The sequence below is a fragment of the Schistocerca serialis genome, chromosome 7 (genome assembly GCF_023864345.2).
Source record: "Schistocerca serialis cubense isolate TAMUIC-IGC-003099 chromosome 7, iqSchSeri2.2, whole genome shotgun sequence".
Classification (NCBI taxonomy): Eukaryota; Metazoa; Arthropoda; class Insecta; order Orthoptera; family Acrididae; genus Schistocerca; species Schistocerca serialis.
Genome location: NC_064644.1, coordinates 368140839 through 368163112, shown reverse-complemented (window position 1 = coordinate 368163112; position 22274 = coordinate 368140839).

Genomic DNA, 22274 nt, shown 5'->3' with positions numbered 1-22274 from the left:
TCATCCTTTCCCTTCTCCTTATCAGTATTTTCCACATATTCCTTTCCTCTCCGACTCTGCGCAGAACCTCCTCATTCCTTACCTTATCGGTCCACCTAATTTTCAACATTCGTCTATAGCACCACATCTCAAATGCTTCGATTCTCTTCTGTTCCGGTTTTCCCACAGTCCATGTTTCACTACCATACAATGCTGTACTCCAGACGTACATCCTCAGAAATTTCTTCCTCAAATTAAGGCCGGTATTTGATATTAGTAGACATCTCTTGGCCAGAAATGCCTTTTTTGCCATAGCGAGTCTGCTTTTGATGTCCTCCTTGCTCCGTCCGTCATTGGTTATTTTTCTGCCTAGGTAGCAGAATTCCTTAACTTCATTGACTTCGTGACCATCAATCCTGATATTAAGTTTCCTGAACTATAGTTGTCGGTGTTGGTCTGCTGTCGATTCTGATTAGAACAACCCGGTCACTGAACTGCTCACAGTAACACACCCTCTGCCCTACCTCCCTATTCATAACGAATCCTAAACCTGTTATACCATTTTCTGCTGCTGTTGATATTGCCCGATACTCATCTGACCAGAAATCCCTGTCTTCCTTCCACTTTACTTCACTGACCCCTACTATATCTAGATTGAGCCTTTGCATTTCCCTTTTCAGATTTTCTAGTTTCCCTACCACGTTAAAGCTTCTGACATTCCACGCCCCGACTCGTAGAACGTTATCCTTTCGTTGATTATTCAATCTTTTTCTCATAGTAACCTCCCCCTTGGCAATCCCCTCCCGGAGATCCGAATGGGGGACTATTCCGGAATCTTTTGCCAATGGAGAGATCATCATGTCACTTCTTCAATTACAGGCCACATGTCCTGTGGATACACGTTACGTGTCTTTAATGCAGTGGTTTCCATTGCCTTCTGCATTCTCATGTCGTTGATCATTGCTGATTCTTCCGCCTTTAGGGGCAATTTCCCACCCCTAGGACAAGACAAGAGAGTGCCCTGAACCTCTATCCGCTCCTCCGCCCTCTTTGACAAGGCCGTTGGCAAAATGAGGCTGACTTCTTATGCCGGAAGTCTTCGTCGCCAATGCTGATTATTTATCAAAATTTAGGCAGTGGCGGGGATCGAACCCGGGACCGAAGACGTTTTGATTATGAATCAAAGCCGCTACCCCTTTATTTTTTTTATTTTATTTTTTTTGTAAATCTCATTTTGTTCGCTTTTGTTCGTTGCATCTGCTCGGGGCGGACGTCGTAAGACATCCGTTTAAGTTCGTTGATGATCGATTAACTCAGTTTTTTTATTACAGAAGGCACGTAGCCATCTGACCGAACACGCTGAGCTACCGTGCCGGCATAGACTACGGGTCTACGGCTGCCAATAACCTGCAGAAGGTGGTGTCGTCACTGAAAGTAAGATTTTTCATCTCGTTAGTGCAACGGTCGTCGTCTGGCGGGGCCAATCTCCCGGTGTTGTGGGAGCTATTAATAACTGTGTGGCAACGTTTCTCTGCTTTGAGTTTGTGTTCGGAAATTGGCTTGCTCGTGTATTACTGCCCCCTTGCATGATCGTGCATTTGAACGCCATGCTGTCTTACTCAAGGCGCTCGTCGTAAAGGAAAAAAAGGAGAGAAATTTTTTTTGGCTGTGGACTTTCTGCAAGCCGTTGTTTTGTCATGGACGGCGTAGGTCACTGTTTGGGTTAGCACGTTGTAAAATGCTTATATAACCTTGTACTGTTGACGGAAAGAGACAATGACCTGGCCTTCGTCCAACCTAGTGCCTCGTGTTACACGATTTCCTTTTCCATTCCGGGTAAATGTTTCCTCCTCCTGGTGGAGCCATCCTCTCTCCCGAGCGTCTATTGCCGCTCAGTGTTCCAGGAGAATAAAGTAAGAGGTTAATTATCCACTCCACCGTTACGCCCAAGAAAGGCGAATTAGTGTAGTTCTGGGTAACCTAAGTATTGTACACTGTTAAGATAGGTTCTAGGTTTGGAGAAATTGCTGTTTGGTAAAATTTGGCCTTCTATGTCGGTAATTCGGAGTATTCCACGATCCAACATTGTTATAGGACTGAAAGATTTGGTTTTGATACATTTGATGAGACGTGACTTAATTATTTGTTACTGATGTCAATTGCTTTAAATGAATCTTCTTTAATCCGTGGTTATAATTCTTAATGAGTGATCGTCCTTAAACGTGTAACATTTAATATACGTCTGATTGTATGCTATGTCACCTACTGACTTCATTCACAGATTGATAAGGTGATCCTTGCTCAAGTTTATGCGACTTTATTAACCGTTGATCTTTATCGTTTATGGTATTAAACATATCTTTGTTAAAAAGGAATAATCTTAGATTCCTATTGTTTATTAAGTAACTCTTAAGTTACATAGCAAATATTACGAGTGCAAATATTCTCTCATTGTTACACTTGCTTGTTCTGTGGCTTGTACTGAAGGGTGTGACAATAAATGCAAAATCTAAAGTGAAGCGTTGAGGCGAATTAATACTTTCCCTTATCATTACCTTTAAAGATAACTGACTGTTTGTCGTTTGTTATTGAAATTTGTTTGGAGAATAGTTTATTCCTTGACCCCGTAAAATGAGTACATCATATTCGATTGTAAATTATTGCACACTATCAAAGAGCTGTAACTTAGCGATATTTAACATTGTCTGACACTCCGTCATTTCTTGAAGCATCTCCTTCACAAAGCTCACTCGATAACAGCCGTCCAAATTCCCAGCTTCCTGAGTCTCTCTATTTCCGGCGACTTAGCTAGTCTTCGTACTTTGAGTCGCTAGTAGTAGTCACCCAGCCGGAAGCGGAACTGCCGTCGCGCCCTCAGACGGAGGCCCGCTAGCATTCAGCAGTACAACAAATTCATCCCACCTCGTACCAATGCTAGGCTACCGATAAGCTCGCATAAATCCATGTAACATTACAAACTTCTGCGTTTTAACTATAGTTTTTCTTATACCTGCTTTTCTTCTGACTAGTAATGACAACTCCATTTCGTCAATTCGCAAAAATTGAAGATGGCTGACCATCAACAATGGTTTTTACATTTATCTTTCCCAAATCGCAAACCTGATTCTCCTCCACCGCGTCTCCCTCTCTATAATTACACCGTAGCGGAGAGTAACTAGTGCTGCACAGAGTATTTTCTCATGCTCGCAGGCAAAAATAACGGTGATCCGCTAGACGTAGCCGTCACACTATTTTGGCGTCCACAATTAATTCGGTTGTTGCCCCAACAGAAACGCTCCTTTCTATTTATTTCTGGTCATTGTGGTGTACCACTGCCTGTGTTATATCCACAGATTAACACCCTTGTGCGAACAAAAATTTTTATTAGGTGTAGCAAGGACACCGCTTAATTTTACAAAGAGATAAACTTTCTTCGAAAGCAAAAGGCTTCTTCTCCTACTGAAATTTTACAGGAAGCCGAAGAATATACCACCTTACTGAATCGAAATATTAGCAACTGAACTGAATTTGCGTTCCTTTGTCGGGTTTTCTCTCGACGCTTTTCGGCGGATGCCGAGGAAGTAGACGGGCGCAGAGTACGGGGTCGTTGGCCGGCTTAGCGAAGACGTGGCACCTGGACATTCCGGCTGCGTCGAAGTATCTTCCGGACGCCAGTACGCGGCGGGTCGAAAGACTCCTGTTTCCCTTTCTTCCGGCTATTTAACACGGCGGCTCCAGTCCTCCTCCGCTGATTCCGGAGTGACGATTGGCGGCCGTTGGCGATCCCTGACTGGTGGATGGTGATATCATAGTGTGACCATCCGCGCCGGGAAAGGGCTCGTGCGCGTGCGTAGTTCGCAGCTGATTGAATGTTTGGCGGGAAAGCCTCTAGCGCTGGCTTGCGGAACTCGCCGGCACTAAGTTGCAGGCGACGTTTAACTCTGCCGCGGTAGCCGACCGTTGCGTTCGTGTGGCTGTGCGCGCCACGGCAGCCTACATGGCTTCAGTTGAGACAGGAAGGTGAATCTGTATATTTTTTGAGTACACATTACAGAAACAACTTACAGTGATCAGCCACAATATTATGACCACCGACCTATTATCGACATAAACCCGTCCTGACAACTGCAACATCGTCTGGCGAGGAATGGCTGCTAGTCAGACACACGAACGGTGCGTGTAGTGTCAGTGAGAGCTGCCCTGGTGTAGAATGAGGAAGGCGCGCGATCTATCAGAGTTTGATCGAAGGCGGATTGTGATGGCCCGGAGGCTCAGCTCAAGTATTTCGGGAACTGCACGACTCGTCGGGTGCTCGAGTAGTGCTGCGATGAGTACCTCCAACATGTGCGAAACCAAAGGTAAACCACATCCAGAAGTCGTGGGGCTGGGCGGCCTGGTGGTGGAACAGGCCAGGCGGCGAACTCTGGCGAAACTTATATCAGACTTCGAAAAATGCAAGTGTTTGTCAACACAAAGTGCACCGAACACTCCTATCGATGGGCCTCCGTAGCCGACGACCCACGCATGTGCCAATTTTAACACTACGACATTGTCAAGCACGACTAAAAGGATCACGTGGCTATTGGCTCTGGACGTTGACGCAGTGGCAGAGCGTTGCATGATCAGATGTATCCCAATACCTTCTTCATCATGCCAATGGGAGGCCGCGAATCTGTCGTCTTCCAGGGGAACAGCTACTTGACACCTGTACTGCAGGACGGAGACAAGCTGGCGGCGGCTCCATTATGCTCTGGGTAACATTCACTTGGGCATCCATCGGTACGGTGGAGCTTAAGCAAGACACCATGACGGCAAAGGAGCATCGTCCAGTTTTGGAGACCACGTACACCTCTTCTTGACGATCAAGTTTCTCAACAGCAGCGTCGTTTCTCCACAAAATAATGCACCATGTCACAAGGCCAGCAGTGTGATGGAGTGTTTCCAGCAACACAGTGGCGAGTTCCAGAGGATATGCTGCCTCCCTCCCCCCTCCCCAACTCACCAGGTGTGAACGCAATGGAACACATGTTAAATGTGATTGGACGTGGCGTCCGAGATCATCGCCCACATCTCCGGAATTTACGGGAATTAGGTGACCTGTGGCTGCAGATGTGATGCGAACTCCCTCCAGCGAGCCGCCAAGGCCCCATTGCTTCCATCGTGCAACGTGCCGCCGCTGCTGTCCATGCCAAAGATGTACCTACCGGATATTAGGTAGATGGTGATAGTGTTCTGACTGATCAGTGTAAATAATACCAACAATTTACCAATAGGGCTCACAGTGTTAATTATTGCCGCTGATAAACACCAGGGCTAGCTAAGGCCTGAAATGCACAATATAAAGAACTTAACGGCACAAATAGCTCCTTGTATATGTTAGTACAGTCTGCACATTAAAATGTTCTCTAAAAGGGTCCTTACGGTTCAGACATTCCACTCTGTCCACGATTTCTGTAGATAGCAAACAGCGGACACAATAGCAAGGCCGTCTTACGCTAACCCCGATCGACGTTTTTCTCAGGGATGTAAACTGACAGATTGGCAACACACTCTCTTGCTCAAAGAGATATTCATTTCGAGCATTTGTCTGTGGCCCTCATGTCACGCATAACTGCCAGCATTTGTCGTTGGAAGGCCATTGTCCAGGTAGCGGTGGTCCACTACTGAGAGAGAGAGCTCATCCGGGCCACATTATGATGGCGCGGCAGATCTCACCTAAGCTCCTCAGCGGAATGCGAAAGAGGTGGTTGCTTATCTGCGAGCAAAGGGAGGTTATATCCTGATTTCTATTTAATGCGGAAACAGCACAGTGGTCAGCAATGTAGCAGCTTTTCTGTGTGGCGTGGCCAGAAAGGTGCTTGGTAATTGGGACCAGAAGGTTTGTGGGAACGGAGCTGACGCCCGATAGCTTCAACGATCTGTTTAATTGGATTTATAGCAAGTGGATTTGGCGGTTAAGACATCAACGTGAGTTTACTATCATGTTCCTCAAACGTCTGTAGCATGATTCTCGAATCTATCATGGAAAGCTTCCCTGCAGCACGATGCCGTCTCCGCTTAAGCGATGCAGATAGTATGTAGTAACGTCCGTTTACTCCACAGCTCTCATAGTTCTTTCGATTACAGCTACAGGTGCCGTGGCAGACCAGGTGTACGCCCCTACAGCTTAATACTAACCACACAGCATGTTTCTGTGCCGCAGTGGATGCTGCAAGCACCGTTCGCCTGAATGATGGCCTATCAAGACACGCTCATCAACCAAGTGCACAAAGTAACGTGAGTCATCAGAACACATTCCTATTAATACACGGTTCAGAGTCGATTAGCCTGGGACCACTGCAATCGTGATAGAAATTGTCGCTGGATCAACATAGGATCACGGAAAAGCCCCATACTCAATGCATCGAACAGATTTCTCCAAAACACTTTTTGCTGCACCAGCATTTTACTCCGTCGTCAGTTGTGTTACAGACCAGCGCCCAACCTTCATTAGGCAGCGGGTAAGCACCCAGTCTCCATGTTCTGTGACGAGTTACAAGCACCCAACAGCCTAACAGCTTGGCATTTATTTTGTGTTAGCAGAAGAGCCAACACCGTGTTACGAGTGGAGGCCGAAATGCACTCGTTTTAGCTCACGCAGGCTGTCTCGGAAGAACTATACTGACGTGAGGTCTGGAAAATGACAAGGAATGAGAATTCAGAAAGCGGATGTAATTAGTTTGATACTTAACTTTAATCCATTAATGATGAACGCCGCTCATGACGGTACATGAGTCACAATATTATCTGTTCAGAATACATTCTTGAAGATATTGCTTATAGTAACTGAATATGGCGCCTTGCTAGGTCGTAGCAAATATCGTAGCTTAAGGCTATGCTAAATTGTCGTCTCTGCAAATGAGAGCGTATGCAGACAGTGAACCATCGCTAGCAAAAACGGCTGTACAACTGGTGGCGCTCGGTCTCCAATCACTGATAGTGGCGACACGCGGGTCCGACGTATACTAACGGACCGCGCCCGATTTAAAGGCTACCACCTAGCAAGTGTGGTGTCTGGCGGTGACACCACAATTTACATGCGATTTCACCGACATTCAATCACTTTCCCCGTTGACATCAGCAGCATCGCAACGGCTGAATAGCTTCACGGCTACGAATATACTCGCTCGCGGTTGCCAAGTCTTCGCATTCTACCCTATGTCAAAATCGCTTATGTTCTCATATTTCACACACGTTTTATTTGGTGTCCATACCGTCGCTCCGTATATATAAAGAGTTGAAAACTAAAACTGCCCCGACAAATATTTATAGGACTGATGCAAAAGTGGTCCTTGTCAATGAACAGGAGAACTACCAATAACAGAAAATGCCGGTAACCATGATTTCGATGTAACTAATGGTTGACGTGCCAACGGCCTGGCCGCAGTGGTAACACCGGTTCCCGTCAGATCACCGACATTCAGCCCTGTCTGGCTGGGATAGCACTTGGATGGGTGACCATCCCTCCTGCCGAGCACTGGTGGCAAGCGCGGTGCACTCAGCCCCTGTGAGGCAAACTGAGGACCTACTTTATTGAGAAGTAGCGGCTCCGGTCTCGTAAAATGACATACGGCTGGGAGAGCGGTGTGCTTACCATATGCCGGCTGGTGTGGCCGAGCGGTTCTAGGCGCAACAGCTGGAACCGCGCGATCGCTACGGTCGCAGGTTCGAATCCTGCCTCGGGCATGGATGTGTGTGATGTCCTTAGGTTAGTTAGGTTTAAGAAGTTCTAAGTTCTAGGAGGAGGATGACCTCAGAAGTTAAGTCCCATAGTGCTCAGGGTCATTTGAACCATTTTTGCTGACCACATGACCCTCCATATCCGCATCCAGTGATGCGTGTGGGCTGAGGATGACACGGTGGCCTGTCAGTACCGTTGGACCTTCATGGCCTTTTCGGGAGGACAGAAGAAGAATGGTTGATGTAAAATGTCTGCTCAAGTGCATCTCCGACATGCTCTGTTCCGACTACTTCATTTGTGGCATTACTTTCGAGTGAATGAAAGGAGGTGACGTGTTTAGCTATCAGATGAATGCAACACAAAATGCTTCTTACAATAAAACGGGGCTCGTTGAGTGTCGAGTGTAATGCGAAGTACAATTCGTGAAAACCGTATGCGGTACTGTTTGTACAAGAGCTTAAGACTGGAAGTGTTTTGGCAAAATTACTACCAACATTAACGAACACCACAAAACATAGCTCGAGTGAAAGAAAGCCTGGAAGAAAGTCCGACAAAATATCAACGCGGTTTATCCGTGTGATTGGGAAGTAGGAGTTTGTCGTGTCGAAACATTAGCAAAAAGGTCGTACCCCCACATTGTTAGAAAATTTCCTGTTCTGCATGAGTTCAAGCATCCAGATGATATCTGGTGTATTTAGTTCTGCTGGTCGTTTCTGAGTTAAGGGGAATCACGACTTTTGGGTCCTTCTTTTTCATTTCCGCAGGTGGCACTAGTTTCAACCTGTAAGCGCGTGTAAAAAGTCACTGAACCTACAGCAGTATGTATCAGAGAATCCCCATCATTACTGTGAGGAGTCAAGACTGGTGTAGGATGCGCCATATCTGGTCTCCGCATCGCAATACGATTCTTTAACCAAATTTTATATGTTATCTATATGTGGATTACCTTGCAGAAGGTGAACCACTGTTTTTGAGGAAGACGCAGTAACAGCGAACACGACTTTGACAGACTGCATGTGGTGTTCGGTGAGCTGATGTCAATCAGTAGAGGCAGTGGCATCTGCTTGCCACCTCAATTGCCTGATCCCTCCCTCTGTCATTGTTACCTGAGACATAACGAGAAGTCTTGGGTACTTAAATAATCCTCATACACACAGGGGCTGCAAAAGAATAACAAGTAAATAAACCATGTTAATCTCAGAGACGTAAAAGCACTCAAAGTCGGGGTGTGAATACCGTGCAATAGTTGTATTCCTCATATGGATAAGGTGTCTGTTCTTTCGGACCTGTCCGAAGAGCACTATGGGACTTATCATCTGAGGTCACAAGTCTCCTAGACTTAGAACTACTTAAACCTAACTAACCTAAGGACATCACACACAGCCACGCCCGAGGCAGGATTCGAACCTGCGACCGTAACGGCAGCGCGATTCCGGACTGAAGCGTCTAGAACCGCTCGGTCACAGCGGCCGGCTACGTTTTATGGGCACGAAATGAAAAAAACAAACAGCCAGATGCTGGATTTGTTCAGTGGTTCCAAGTGGTTGGAATTGCAATGTCACCACACTTTTCAGAGGGGATAGTTTGCTGTAAAGGAGTATGATTTTTGTACGCAGACCAGGAATCAAGCAAATGCAAGTTATTTTGACCAGCTATTCACCAAAGGCAGTGCTCATACCATAGTTGTAGTTCCATTAAGCCCATTTTCCATATCCTCCTTGCTGGACGTAAATAACCCCTATTGCCCTTGAAATGTAACGCACAAAAGACAGAATCGTATTGTACAGAGAGCCTCCAACTTCTTGCAGCAAAATAAAGAACTTGCCAGCCTATTTATCTTCCAGCTTAAGAGTCTGCAAAGGTTGATACACATATTTTGGTACTGACAGTATTATTAGATTAAAGTTATTTTTATTTACTCACAATGGCAGTATAGATACTCAAATCATTTTAATACCATTTGTCATATTAGTGATTTGAAGATTCTGTAAAGTTTGGAAGGTAGGAGGCGAGATACCGGCAGAAGTAAAACTGTGAGGACGGGGCGTGAGTCGTGCTTGGGTAGCTCAGTTGGTAGAGCACTTGCACGCGAAAGGCAAAGGTCCCGAGTTTGAGTCTCGGTCCGGCTGACAGTTTTAATCTGCCAGGAAGTTTCATATCAGCGCACACTCCGCTGCAGATTGAAAATCCCATTCTGGAAACAGTTAAGTTTTTTCTTAACTACGCGAATTACTTACAAACAAGTAAATGTCTTTTTGTCAAAACTGACATGGTGCTCAGTATGACACCCCAATTACCCATATTCCACTCTTTATTCGACAATGAAAATGAGAGAAAAACCGACTTTATAATTTATAAGGAGTCGCGTTTTCATTGTAAAACATATGATCAAAAAAGTAATTTGCATGAGTAGATGAACATCCTTGATATCTCACGAATCATATTCAGGAAAAAACACGAAATAGAAAACTCTATTTCACTGCCCGACAACCGATTTCGACCTCCTTAATAATGTAGTTTTATACTGTTGTATACAATTTTAAATTCGAGGTGTATGACAACGACCATTGTCAACTATGTGACAACACTGAGAATCCTTTGTATTATAACTGCCTATTACTTTGTGAGTGACTTGTATTTTGGTTACTTTTCTTATACTATATGTAGTATATCAGATTGAAATTAATATCGACATTGCCAAAAAATGTTGAGTGGTAATAAACGTAGTAAAATGAAAAACTGTCTGAAGTTTTGCAGTTGCTCTGATCACAGTGACGTATTTCAGTTCTCTTTCCTTAAATCGAACCTTTATGTCTTCTGTGGCCTCCACGAAAGTCTCACAACCCAGATACGCCATAAGTAGAGCCATATTATACTCAGTGCCAGCCTTCGATGTTGTATTTTTTATTATAATTTAAAAATCGCCCGTCGTCTGACTGGTTTGATGCGGCACTTGGATCCCGTGTACTCAGTTATTAGCTGGCTGTATTCCAATCTCTGCATCCCCCAACAGTTTTTGTTCTCTAAGTTCCCTCTAGGACCATAGAGATTAATTCCTGTTTCCTTAACATATGTTCTAGCATCCTACCCCATCTGTAGTCGGTGTTTTCTATACGTTCTTGTCCTCGCAGATTCTTCGAAAAACCTCCTGATATCTTACCCCCTCAGTCCATCCGATTTTCAAGGTTCTTCCGTAGAAGACATCTCAAACGCTTTGATTCTCTTCTCGTACAGTTTAGCTACCATCCACGTTTCACTAACATACAATGCTGTGCTCCAAACACACACTTTTAGAAATTTTTTCCTCCAATTAACTTCTATTTTTGACATCATTCGACTAGTCTTGGCCTGGAATGTCATCTTTGCCAGTGATAGTCTGTTATTTATGTCCTCCTAGCTTCGTCTGTCATGGCTTACTTTGCTTGCAAGGTAGCAAAATTCCTTACGTTCGGCAGCTTCGTGATCACCAAATGTTATAAATTTCTTGTTGTTCTCATTTGTGCTAGTCCTAATCACATCTGCCTTTTTTTCATTTACTCTCGATCCATAGTCTATACTCATCAGACTGTTCATTCCATTCCACACAAGCTGCAACATCTCATCCCTTTCACTAAGGATAACAATGTCATGAGCGAATCTTATCATTCATATCCATTCACCTTGAATTTTAATTCCCTCTTTTATCACTATTTTATTTCCGTAATTGCTTCTTCGGCGTCTTCGCAGAACATTAGGAGCGAAGGCTTCATTCCTGTCTTATCCCTTTTTAATCCGAGGACTTTATTTTTCGTTCTTGGTTCTTGTGCATATCATCCGTCTTCACCTGTAGCTTATTGCTATTTTTTTAGCTTTTCGAATATCTTGCACCATTTCACACTGTCAAATGCTTCTTGTAGGGCGACAAATCGTAAGGGATGTATTGATTTTTTTCAGTCTTTCTTCCACTATCATGCACCAAGACAGAATAGTCTTTGTGGAGCCTTTACCTTTCCCAAAGCCAAGCTGATCATCTAACCGAGCCTAAGCTTTATTTTACATTCATATTTATGTTATCCTTGTCACCAGGTTGGGTGAATGAAATGTTAAGTTGATTATGCTATAGATTTCACACATAACTGCCAAATGCGTGGATGATTATTCTCCGAAAATTTGGTGGTACGTCGCTAGTCTCACAGAATCTACATAGAGTACAATATTCGTTTGGTTATCATTTTCCTCAGTGATATTAGTATTTCCACTGGAATCTTATCTATCTGTCCTGTTTTAATTGATACGAAGTCCCCCGGAGCTGTGTTAAATTCTAAGTGTAATACTGACCCCGCAATGTCTTCCTTGTAGAGTCCAGTTTCTTCTTCCAATAAGTCACCAGAAAACTCCTTCCCTCATAGGTGCCTTGAGTGTAGTCTTCCATCTAGCCAACTGCACTCTTAATGTTACAACCCTTGCTTTTAGTTGCAGCGAAGGTTGTTTGACCTTTTCTAGATGGGAGTCACTTCTTCCCGCGATCATAACTTTCCTTATTTCTTTATTTTTATCCTGGAGTCACTTAGTCTTGGGAGCCCTTCACGTCCAATTTATTCCATTCCTGAATCATTTGTTTTGCTGCAGACCTGTCTTTCTCTGAATATTTTTGTAACTCCTCCTGTCGTCAATCATTTGAAGTGTTTAGAATATACCTAAAGTTTCTTAGGAGTTACATTCCACGTAGCTATGTCTGACAGTTCAACATGTGTGACTGGCATTTTGAGGTATGTTAACTCCTCTTGAACTGAACTTCATACCGTGATATACATTATTGTAGTTACCACATCCTTGGAAACTTCAAATGCGTGTCCTCATTTGTCAGTACATCAATATTATACTTCCTTCCAAACTGATTCTTCCTGTGTGGTCTTCAACATTACTAAATTATAACCAAAATCTGTGTCTTCAATTCTGCACGTCTTACAGTTCAAGTAAAACCAACAGCGGAAACCAAGTTCAGCATTCGTGTAAACTAACTTCTGTATTCGGGTATCTTTCCTTTATTCAGTTCTTGATGATTACCAGATGGTACATTGTGGTTGATTCATTGCTGAAACCATGTGAGTCTCACTTGGTCTATTTCTTCTAGATGTTCATATTTTCAGATGTATTGGTACATTTGTTTTGTTACGAACATAATTACTAACATTTTTAATGAAAACGCGTACAACCTTCGCGAAATAATCTACAATATTTATTATTTATTCCACACACCAGTTTTCGACTATTATGCAATCATGAGGTACAAGGATTAGTACGTGGTGCACTGAAATTTTGTTAGATCAAAGATTTTAAACTAGTGCACCTAACATGACGGATTATTTCAGTGTAAATGAGATGTAACATTATTTAACTAAGATAAAATATGTGACGCATTTACTAATAAACTATATGCAAACTACAACAGTTGTTCATGGAAGAAAATAAAATGAACAATAAACTTCGTTTTCTTCTTTGAACAACTGTTGTAATTTATATGGGCTTCCTTAGTTAATTTTTAATTTATTTTATCTTTGTTAAATAATCTTACATATAATTTACACTGAAATAAAACTGTTGTTTTATTATCAAATCTAACATTAACATTTTTCATCTTTGTAAATGGAGATACTTTGTAGATGCACTAGTTTATAAACTTTGATCCAACAAAGTCTCACTCCACTACATACATATCTTTGTACCTGATAGTGTCATAACAGCCAAAACCCGGGCTGTATAATAAATAATAAATATTGTAGAATATTACGCCAATGTTGTGTGTGTTTTCATTCATAGTGTATAAAATATTGTACCAAGAACTGATGTAACAATCAATCAATGCAGGTTCTCATTCCTATCAATAATTTAATTGCAATGAACAGAAAGCAATGAAAAGAAACCAGCAGAGTGGCTTCCTTATTGAGACACAGAACACTGGAAATGTATGAGGAAATGTGCAACATTTGTCGTAATTTTTCCTCTGTTTGTGGCACTTCAGTTTTCCCTCATATGTTCCAGTCTTGTTTCCTTACCATTTTTTTTTTTTTTTTGAATAGCGAATTTCATCTTTATGACAACTCTTTTGTCACTCTGAGCTCTCCTTATGGGAATTTCCGCCGTCGTTGCCGAAGCAGCTTTACGAATCTGGTCCTTGGCGACATTCTACCTCGCCAGCGGATTCGCCCTCGTACAGCGCCGAATTCCCTCGGAAGCGGCTACACATTTTCAGGTTCGGCGCAATATCTCAACGTGAAGGATGAGCGGAAGTCGACGCGCCACAAAGGACGCCAGCAGAGATTCCCCGTGCAGGCACACAACATGACAAACAAATCCAATACAGGACCACTGTCGTCTCGTTTCCTGCGAAGTGAAGGTTGTCAGCTCACTGATGCCCAAGTCATAGCGTTTTCGTTTATGTTAACACATTTAAAATTACCGAAATTTCTCAGTTATTTTTATATCTCCCTAAAAACCCTTTAAACAGATTTCAACGGGAAATATTTTTCTTGTCATTCTTGCCAACATCGGTTCATGGTCCATTTTCGGATGTTCTCGTTCCTAATCCTTCTAACTTTTGATGTTCCAGCAGATGGTGATATGCATTTTGTTTTGGTACGCTTATGTCTGATGTAGACTTTTGAATATCTTTCAGCTCTGTGTTCAATGCACTATCAGACAACTCGTTCAGATACAACTGAAGCAAGAATTATGCTAAGTGATTACGAGAATATTATTAACATAGGAGGTGGATGCGATCTTCAACACATTTTGTTGTCCATCCAATTTTATTGGTCACAAAATAAAGTTTATCATTACATTAGTGTTAAGTATGACAAAGCTACTCTTTATTTTATCGTAGAACCACAGTCGCTCTGAGCATGTATATCTGCAGCTCTTCCTTAATTTTATTATTTTAACGTACGTCAACAGACTGCTAGCATGTTAGGATTAAGTCAATATGCCCCAGCTTGTTTATAGTCTAATTACCGGTGCTGTTAATGATGACGAACCTTATGTTGTGACACATAACATTAAATAAATGTGTTTTACGTTATAACTTGCTTTTATAATAGCAATATGTCTAAATTCCTGATATTTGTTGTAACTATTATTTGATGTTCCCCCCAGTTCACTCTGTCACAATACTACACCATATCAATGTCTAGTCATCGGTAGACGTCACATCTGAACCAAATGTCTTACCTATATGTAATTTGATTTCTGTCTCTGTAGTGTCTTATTCGTCAGCTTAAAAATTTGGAATTTCGGCGTTCCGACTACTTAGGCGTTGACACATCACTCACAAAGCAACACATACGTTATCTCTCCTAGACAAGTACTTTCGATATTTCCCACACCCGTAACTGCTTGAAAAGTATGCAGTAGACTTCCAGAAGAGAGTAACATTAAGTGAGTCCGTTCCTGGTAAAGTAAACTAATTGACGTATTGCATGGTGCAATCGCCGAGATGTACACAACGTTAGTGACACGATAGCCAAACAGAATATCATGTGCCATCAAACTTTCCTGCCATCGGTTTACTTTTCACCAACATGAAGCTTAACAGCGGGTGGCTTATGATTTTTTGTTGTTTTCTCGTTGTCATACTTCTACAAAACTGTACTCGTGAGCACAGATGATTAGTTGTAGAAATATATCAGCTGTATTTCAGATAGCAAACTCCTACCTGAGCTTCAGTTTGTACTAGTAAGAAAATAAAATTAACTCGTAGCCGACGGTGAAACTTCACTAAAAGAACATGTGAGGGGAAAGGAGGAAAGTTGTTCAAGACAAAAAGCATTTTCCACAACATATTTACTAGAAAGTAACAACGTACCAAAACTCAAGATGAAAATTCGAGGTGAAGAGATTGGCTTATGTGAGGAAATCACGTCGTACCAAACGAGTCCAGTGGGAAAGACAGGTGAAAAATGTGAGTTCGTGTGTATCTGTGTGTGTGTGTGTGTGTGTGTGTGTGTGTGTGTGTGTGTGTGTGAACTACTGGAAGGCAACACATATCCGAAGTGACGACAATTTTAATCTTAGGTGCTGTGGTTAAGAGGTGGTTAAGAGGCAATATTATGTAGGTCAGGTTTGATTCCATGAGAATATTTCTGTCACACGACCGTGATATATTCCACGACAGAAAGGAGGTGATGTATATTTTATATCAGGTGACAGCGTAGCTCACGTCACTGTTATATACACTAAGCAACACACAAATCCGACGTTGAAAACGAACACAAGCAATCAACCATGTCAAAGGTGTACAGAATGACAATTGCACAGTTACGCAGCAGTATAGGTAGCCACGTGTACTCAGCATATTTACAACGGCACATATTACAAAGCAGCTTTGGTACGTAAAGGGATTCAACAAACTTGCTATATACAAATCCATAAAGCTAATCTTGGTTCATGCCATGGTGGATTGCCACAGCCCCCTGTATACAGAAGTGGTTTAAGATAAAATTTATACATACGACTAAAACGAATTCACATCTTTAATTACAGAAAAATGCGATTTTCTCAGGAGGCATACAAATTAAAATATGAATTACGACAAATATTGCAATTCATTTAGCCCATTAAGATGAGAAGTATTACAATATATATTAAAATAACATTTTTCTATTAAATATTACAATAGGATCAACAAACTGTATTAGGCATTATAACTCTCCATCATTTGTGAGGAAGTAATAATCAGAAGCAGCCATATCTGGTACCTATTTGAAAGACGCCTTCTTATTAGAAGGCATTGTGGCGACCCAGGAGGAACACATTCAATTGAGCGGATCCATCCCTACATAGTCACGTTATGACAGTGTACCGTATGAGTACAAGTTTTATAACTAAAATCTATGTCGTCTTTGCAGTATTTAAGGATTGTACCCTTTGTAAGGTAGTTTTTAACATCAGCGTATGCTACTTATGTTTCTTTTTCTGCTAACATCCATATTATAAGCATTTTGCTGTATTTCATTTCGTTTGGCTGCCATAACACTGGTTTGAAAATTGCTTGCATAGTATTTGTATAAAGAATGAACATTTACAATTTTTATACTGGTTTAGATGTTTTATAGAATGATGTTTTTAATACATTTTAATGTACCTCAAAATAATGAGCTCAGTGTATTTCAATATTTATCGCAATACGTATCTTAATTTATATGCCTCCTGAGAATTATTTTACTATAAGTTCACTTTATTCATATTTATAAATTTCATCTTAATACACTTCTGTAAATGGGTAATGGAAAATAGGGCCTTGGGTATCGAACATGGCATAAGCCGTTGTAAGCTATATGGATCTGTAAACAGAAGCCTCGATTTGATCTATACTTGTACATATCAAAGTCTTATCTTAACATGCGTCGTGATAACCATACTGAGCCTACGTGATTACCTAGAATGGAATGTAATTGTGCAATTTGCACTTTGTACAACAGCGACGTGGCTGATTGTTAGTACCCTTTTCCAATATCTGATAATTGCGTCTTTTTATATGTCTTTTTATATTTGTGCACCATTAGCTAAAATGTGGATCTGCAATAATACAGATGATATCTCGACCGATGCTGACATCCTTTCTGTACAAAATGGTGTATTGCTACCGCTGAAATGACAAGCACCAAGCAAGTAGGTAAATGTCGAGAAAATATTTAGAGAGCTCCTTGTACTGGTCCAAGTGGAATGCTGTCCAGTGAGAGGTCGGCGACAAGCTGGTGCCAACGAAAACAACGAATAGTCTCGTATGTGAGTCAATTGTCCAGCCACTTTGCACACCTAAGAATTACTAGAGTACACCAAAAATTGAACCAGCTAAGCATAGCCCGTTGTTTACATTGTTTGTGCCCTATCTGACACAAAAACTGTTCCCTAGATTCGAGATATGTAGGCAGGAAGGGTCAAATTCCCACAAAATTACCTGTAAACGTTAATACTTTTTCACAGCTGCATTTAATATAAAAATAAATTGCAAACTAAAATAACGTGGAAGAAGATGCAAACAATTGTGGAACAAGATATATGTAGTGCTGTATCCAGTAATTGGGAGACTGATTTGCACAGGCGCTTTGGCGTGGTCTCACAAGCAGCAGAGTGCAAACCACCGTGGTTACAGAGCAAGCGTCTCTGCAACCCAGGAGAATGCTATGTGGTGCCAGGTAGGATCGCTTGGTGCCAGTAAGCTTCTTCTAGCTCAGAACAAAAGTTGCATCACACCTGGCTATGACCACTTGTTTGTTGTCAGCGCTCAGTGCTCTGATTCTGTGATCCAGTTATGAAAACCTCTACAACTGAAATGGACTTTCTAGGATCACCGTACTGGCTGGAATCTCACCTGCAGCTTATAGTCGACTACACCTGAAAGTGATTTCGAGTATTCTATTCTGTAAAACAAGGGAATAGTTCTTAATAAAAGAGACATGTACCATGCCTCAAGAAATAGTGCTCCTGCGAAGTCAATCAGATGATTTTGTTGCTGGGGTTGAGGAGAGGCAATCATTGTCATCATCGTCATTCAACCGTTCCAGTTTCCGAGGTACTGGTAAAGAGCTTCTTCCACTTCGTCCTGTCCAGATACACCTGTTCACGGAGAACATCATCCACTATCCATCCTCTAGTAACTAGATCAGCCTTGATCAAGTCCATCCATCAGGTTCAAGGTCTTTCTTGGGGTGTTTTCCCATAGACATGTCTTTCAAAATTTATTTTGGCTGTTCTAGTTGACTCCATTCTCATCACATGCCTGTACCATCGAAGTCTCGAGGCGCCAATTCCATCTAATAAGGATGTCTTTACTCCAGCTTCTTTCCTCACCTCCTCATTCCTTAACTTGTCCACCATGGTCTTCTGGATGGTGGATCTAAGAAATTTCATCTCTGCTGCTTGCAGCCTTGATGAGTCCTTTTGTGAGGGTGCATGTTTCAACACCATAGGTCAATATTGGTATGTAATAGTTATTAAACATCATCAGGTTGGCCGGTTTTGGGATAAGTCACCCTATAAAAATGATCTTACTTGTTGGTAGAATTCAGATCCTTTTTTCTCTCTGTTGGTTGATTTCATTTCTGACCAAGTTGTCACCGGAAATTATACTTCAAAGGTAAGGAAAACTGTCCACACACTCTAGTTAGTGGTCACGCAGTTTTACACTTGCTGGTTGCCCATCTCTGTTGACTGCCATCATCACTGTCTTGGTTTTGCTGATGTTGAAGTTATATTTCTGGAACTGAGATTTCCATTCATCATGTCTGATCTCTCCTTGCTCTTCAGTTCCATCCCAGTTCATGATGTCATCAGCATAAGCAAATGCCCACAGTTCACCTGACTTCTCCTTGACGTTCTTCATTACGGTATCCACATCAGTGATAAAGTGTAGTGGGGACAGTGCACTTCGTTGCTGAACTCTACTCTTGGTCTCAAACCATGACGATCGTCCTTCCCCAATTTATACACAGCTAGTACGGTCTTTGTACAACATCTGAATTTTTTTATTAGTCCTTCAGACACATTCTTTTTCCTCAGGAATTCCCAGATCTTATCTCATATAACACTATCATCCAGAAATACAAAGACCAGGTTTCTGCCTTTCTCCCAATACTTTTCCATCAACATGCGGGTGCTAAAAATTAAATCTATTCTTGATTTGTTACTTTTGAAGTCACATTGTTCCTCCTCATGCTGTGGTTCTATGGTAGGTCTTAGTCTCTTTTCTACGGTCTTCTCAAGTATTTTCAGTTCATGAGACAATAGCGTTATTCCTGTATAGTTCGTGGGTTTCCGCCTGCTGCCTTTCCCTTGCTCGAATCCGCAGATATTATGTTATCTGCCCATATGGCACTGAGTACTCGATGCAACCATTGTATGCCTTGGATACCTCCTGCCTTTATCATGTCTGCCTTCACTTCATCTGCACCTGAAGATTTTCCTTTAGGCATGGCAATCGCTGTAAAAAAAAAAGAAACAAACATGCTGAATTGGCATTGTTTATTAAGGGTTTGGAACGTGGTGACGACCTTGAAGTTTTTCTTAGTACCTGCTGATGTTGTTGCCCATGCTGCCTGCAGAATGTTGAATTTATTGGTTGTGCAACGGGGAAAGAAAGTGAAGGTACTGAGGGAGACTATATATGAGGTATCACATATCGATCCCACACGAATCAAAGTTGGCAACGGAATTGGAAGTTTCCATCACATGCTAATAGCGGTCGTGCAGAATCCGGCAAGCCAAACGGTGCCCACCCCTTACTCACGTCTCCAGTGGCTCTAGACTACGAGCGCCCTCTGCCGTCTCTGCATAGGCTCGCCGGCGGCAGACAGCTCACTCGCACTTGGAGCCCCTCCACCACGTGATGCCAGGCAGAAGCCGCCTAGTCATAGCTCCGAGAGCCTCATCCTTGTGGACAGTGAAACGCCATTCTAAAGCCACAGGACATGACAGGTAGCTGAATATGTGAAAAGGGGCCAAAATCAGCGGCTGACAGTTACACTCGAACACATGTAACTTTATTTATTAGACCAAACAAATTCTTGAACTTAGTTATCGGTTGATTACGCAGCACGGTCTTATGCCTTAAGGGCAAAACACTTTAATTAAAAAAACGGCTAAAAACCATAAAATCAAAATTCAGACGCTAAAAAGAATATTTAGAAGGCAGAAGGCCTCACGATAAGTAAGTTCTATAATCAGGTTTAAATGATTCAAATGGCTCTGAGCACTATGGGCCTCAACTGCTGAGGTCATTAGTCCCCTTGAGGACATCACACACATCCATGCCCGAGACAGGATTCGAACCTGCGACCGTAGCGGTATCGCGGTTCCAGACTGCAGCGCCTAGAACCGCACGGCCACTTCGGCCGGCTCTATAATCAGGCTGAAGGCCCAAAAATCTAACACTTGAAAAGCAACAACCTTATTTTAAAAACTGCTGAAGGCCTCCATGACTTAAGACTCTACATCTACATCTACATCCATACTCCACAAGCCACCTTACGGTGTGTGGCGGAGTGTACTTTGAGTACCTCTTTCGGTTCTCCCTTCTATTCCAGTCTCGTATTATTCGTGGAAAGAAGGATTGTCGGTATGCCTCTGTGTGGGCTCTAATCTCTCTGATATTATCCTCATGGTCTCTTCGCGAGATATACGTAGGAGGGAACAATATACTGCTTGACTCCTCGGTGAAGGTATGTTCTCGAAACTTCAACAAAAGCCCGTACCGGGCTACTGAGCGTCTCTCCTGCACAGTCTTCTACTGGAGTTTATCTATCATCCCCGTAACGCTTTCGCGATTACTAAATGATCCTGTAACGAAGCGCGCTGCTCTCCGTTGGATATTGTCTATCTCTTCTATCAATCCTATCTGGTACGGATACCACACTGCTGAGCAGTTTTCAAGCAGTGGGCGAACAAGTGTACTGTAAGTCTAGGTAAAATAAATTTAAACAACAAAGCCTTATCTTAAATTAAGCTGAATGCCCCAAACAACCTAAAACTTGACAAGTTTTAAAATGGCTGAAGGCCCATGACTTAAAACACAACTAAAATAATTTTTAGTAGGCAGAACGCCCACGGCATTATCTTTAAACAATAAATGAATCAGGCTGAAGGACCAAACAATCTAACACTTTTAAAGCAAGGAACTTTAATTTTAAAGCGGCAGAAGGCCCATTACTTAAAACACCACTAAAAACAATTCAACTTTAGTTCAAGACCATAGGCTATAAGCCATACAAAAACACACAACAGAAAATAAGAAAAGGCAGTGCAGCTAATGGCGCTCAGAAGTTTCGGTGGGGGGGGGGGGTCAACCAGCACTTAAAATACTAACGTTCACTTAGGTGAGACAGGCAGTCGGCCCAGCCATTCTTGATCCGACGACAACCCAACCAACAGACAGTCAGCGGACCCACCGACAAGGTAACTAGCGCTCCACTCGACCAGCACACAACGAGGAGTTCTATGCAAACGTAAAAGGCATGGACGCCCACAACCATGCATACATTAATCTGTCGAACTGCACACCATGCTGGACAGCGACTACACGGTGACGAAAGGACACTGCCTAAATTTACGTCAACGGCCACAAGGCAGAAAATTCCGCTGGTGCACTTCAATTGCAAATAACCAAGTACAGGTATTCCACCGGACGGTGGCTAAATCTTCGCCAACTCTAACACACACGTTGTTGCTCGCGGTAATGTCCCAAAAGCCAACAACGATAACCAAAGGGCAGAATGTGAACAGTCTTGCTGGTAAATTAAATCCAAACTCAACTTTCGTGTCCAGCGTAGGAGAGGCACGGACCTCGTAGCAATGAGAACAGCCCCACATACTCTGTGTAGAGATCGCCTGTTGGCCCAGCCAAACTATGCCTCGCGGAGATTTCCTCGCTGCTCCACGCCAACCGACCGACTCCTCGCACACCAGCAAGGACAGCACTAAAATAAATGGGCAGTCGACATCACAAGCTACACACAATTTCACAAACAGTAGCACGAAGAACGCAACCAGTGCTAAAAGCAGTGACCGACCAATGACACGACCGAACCACGAGTTGAGATAAACA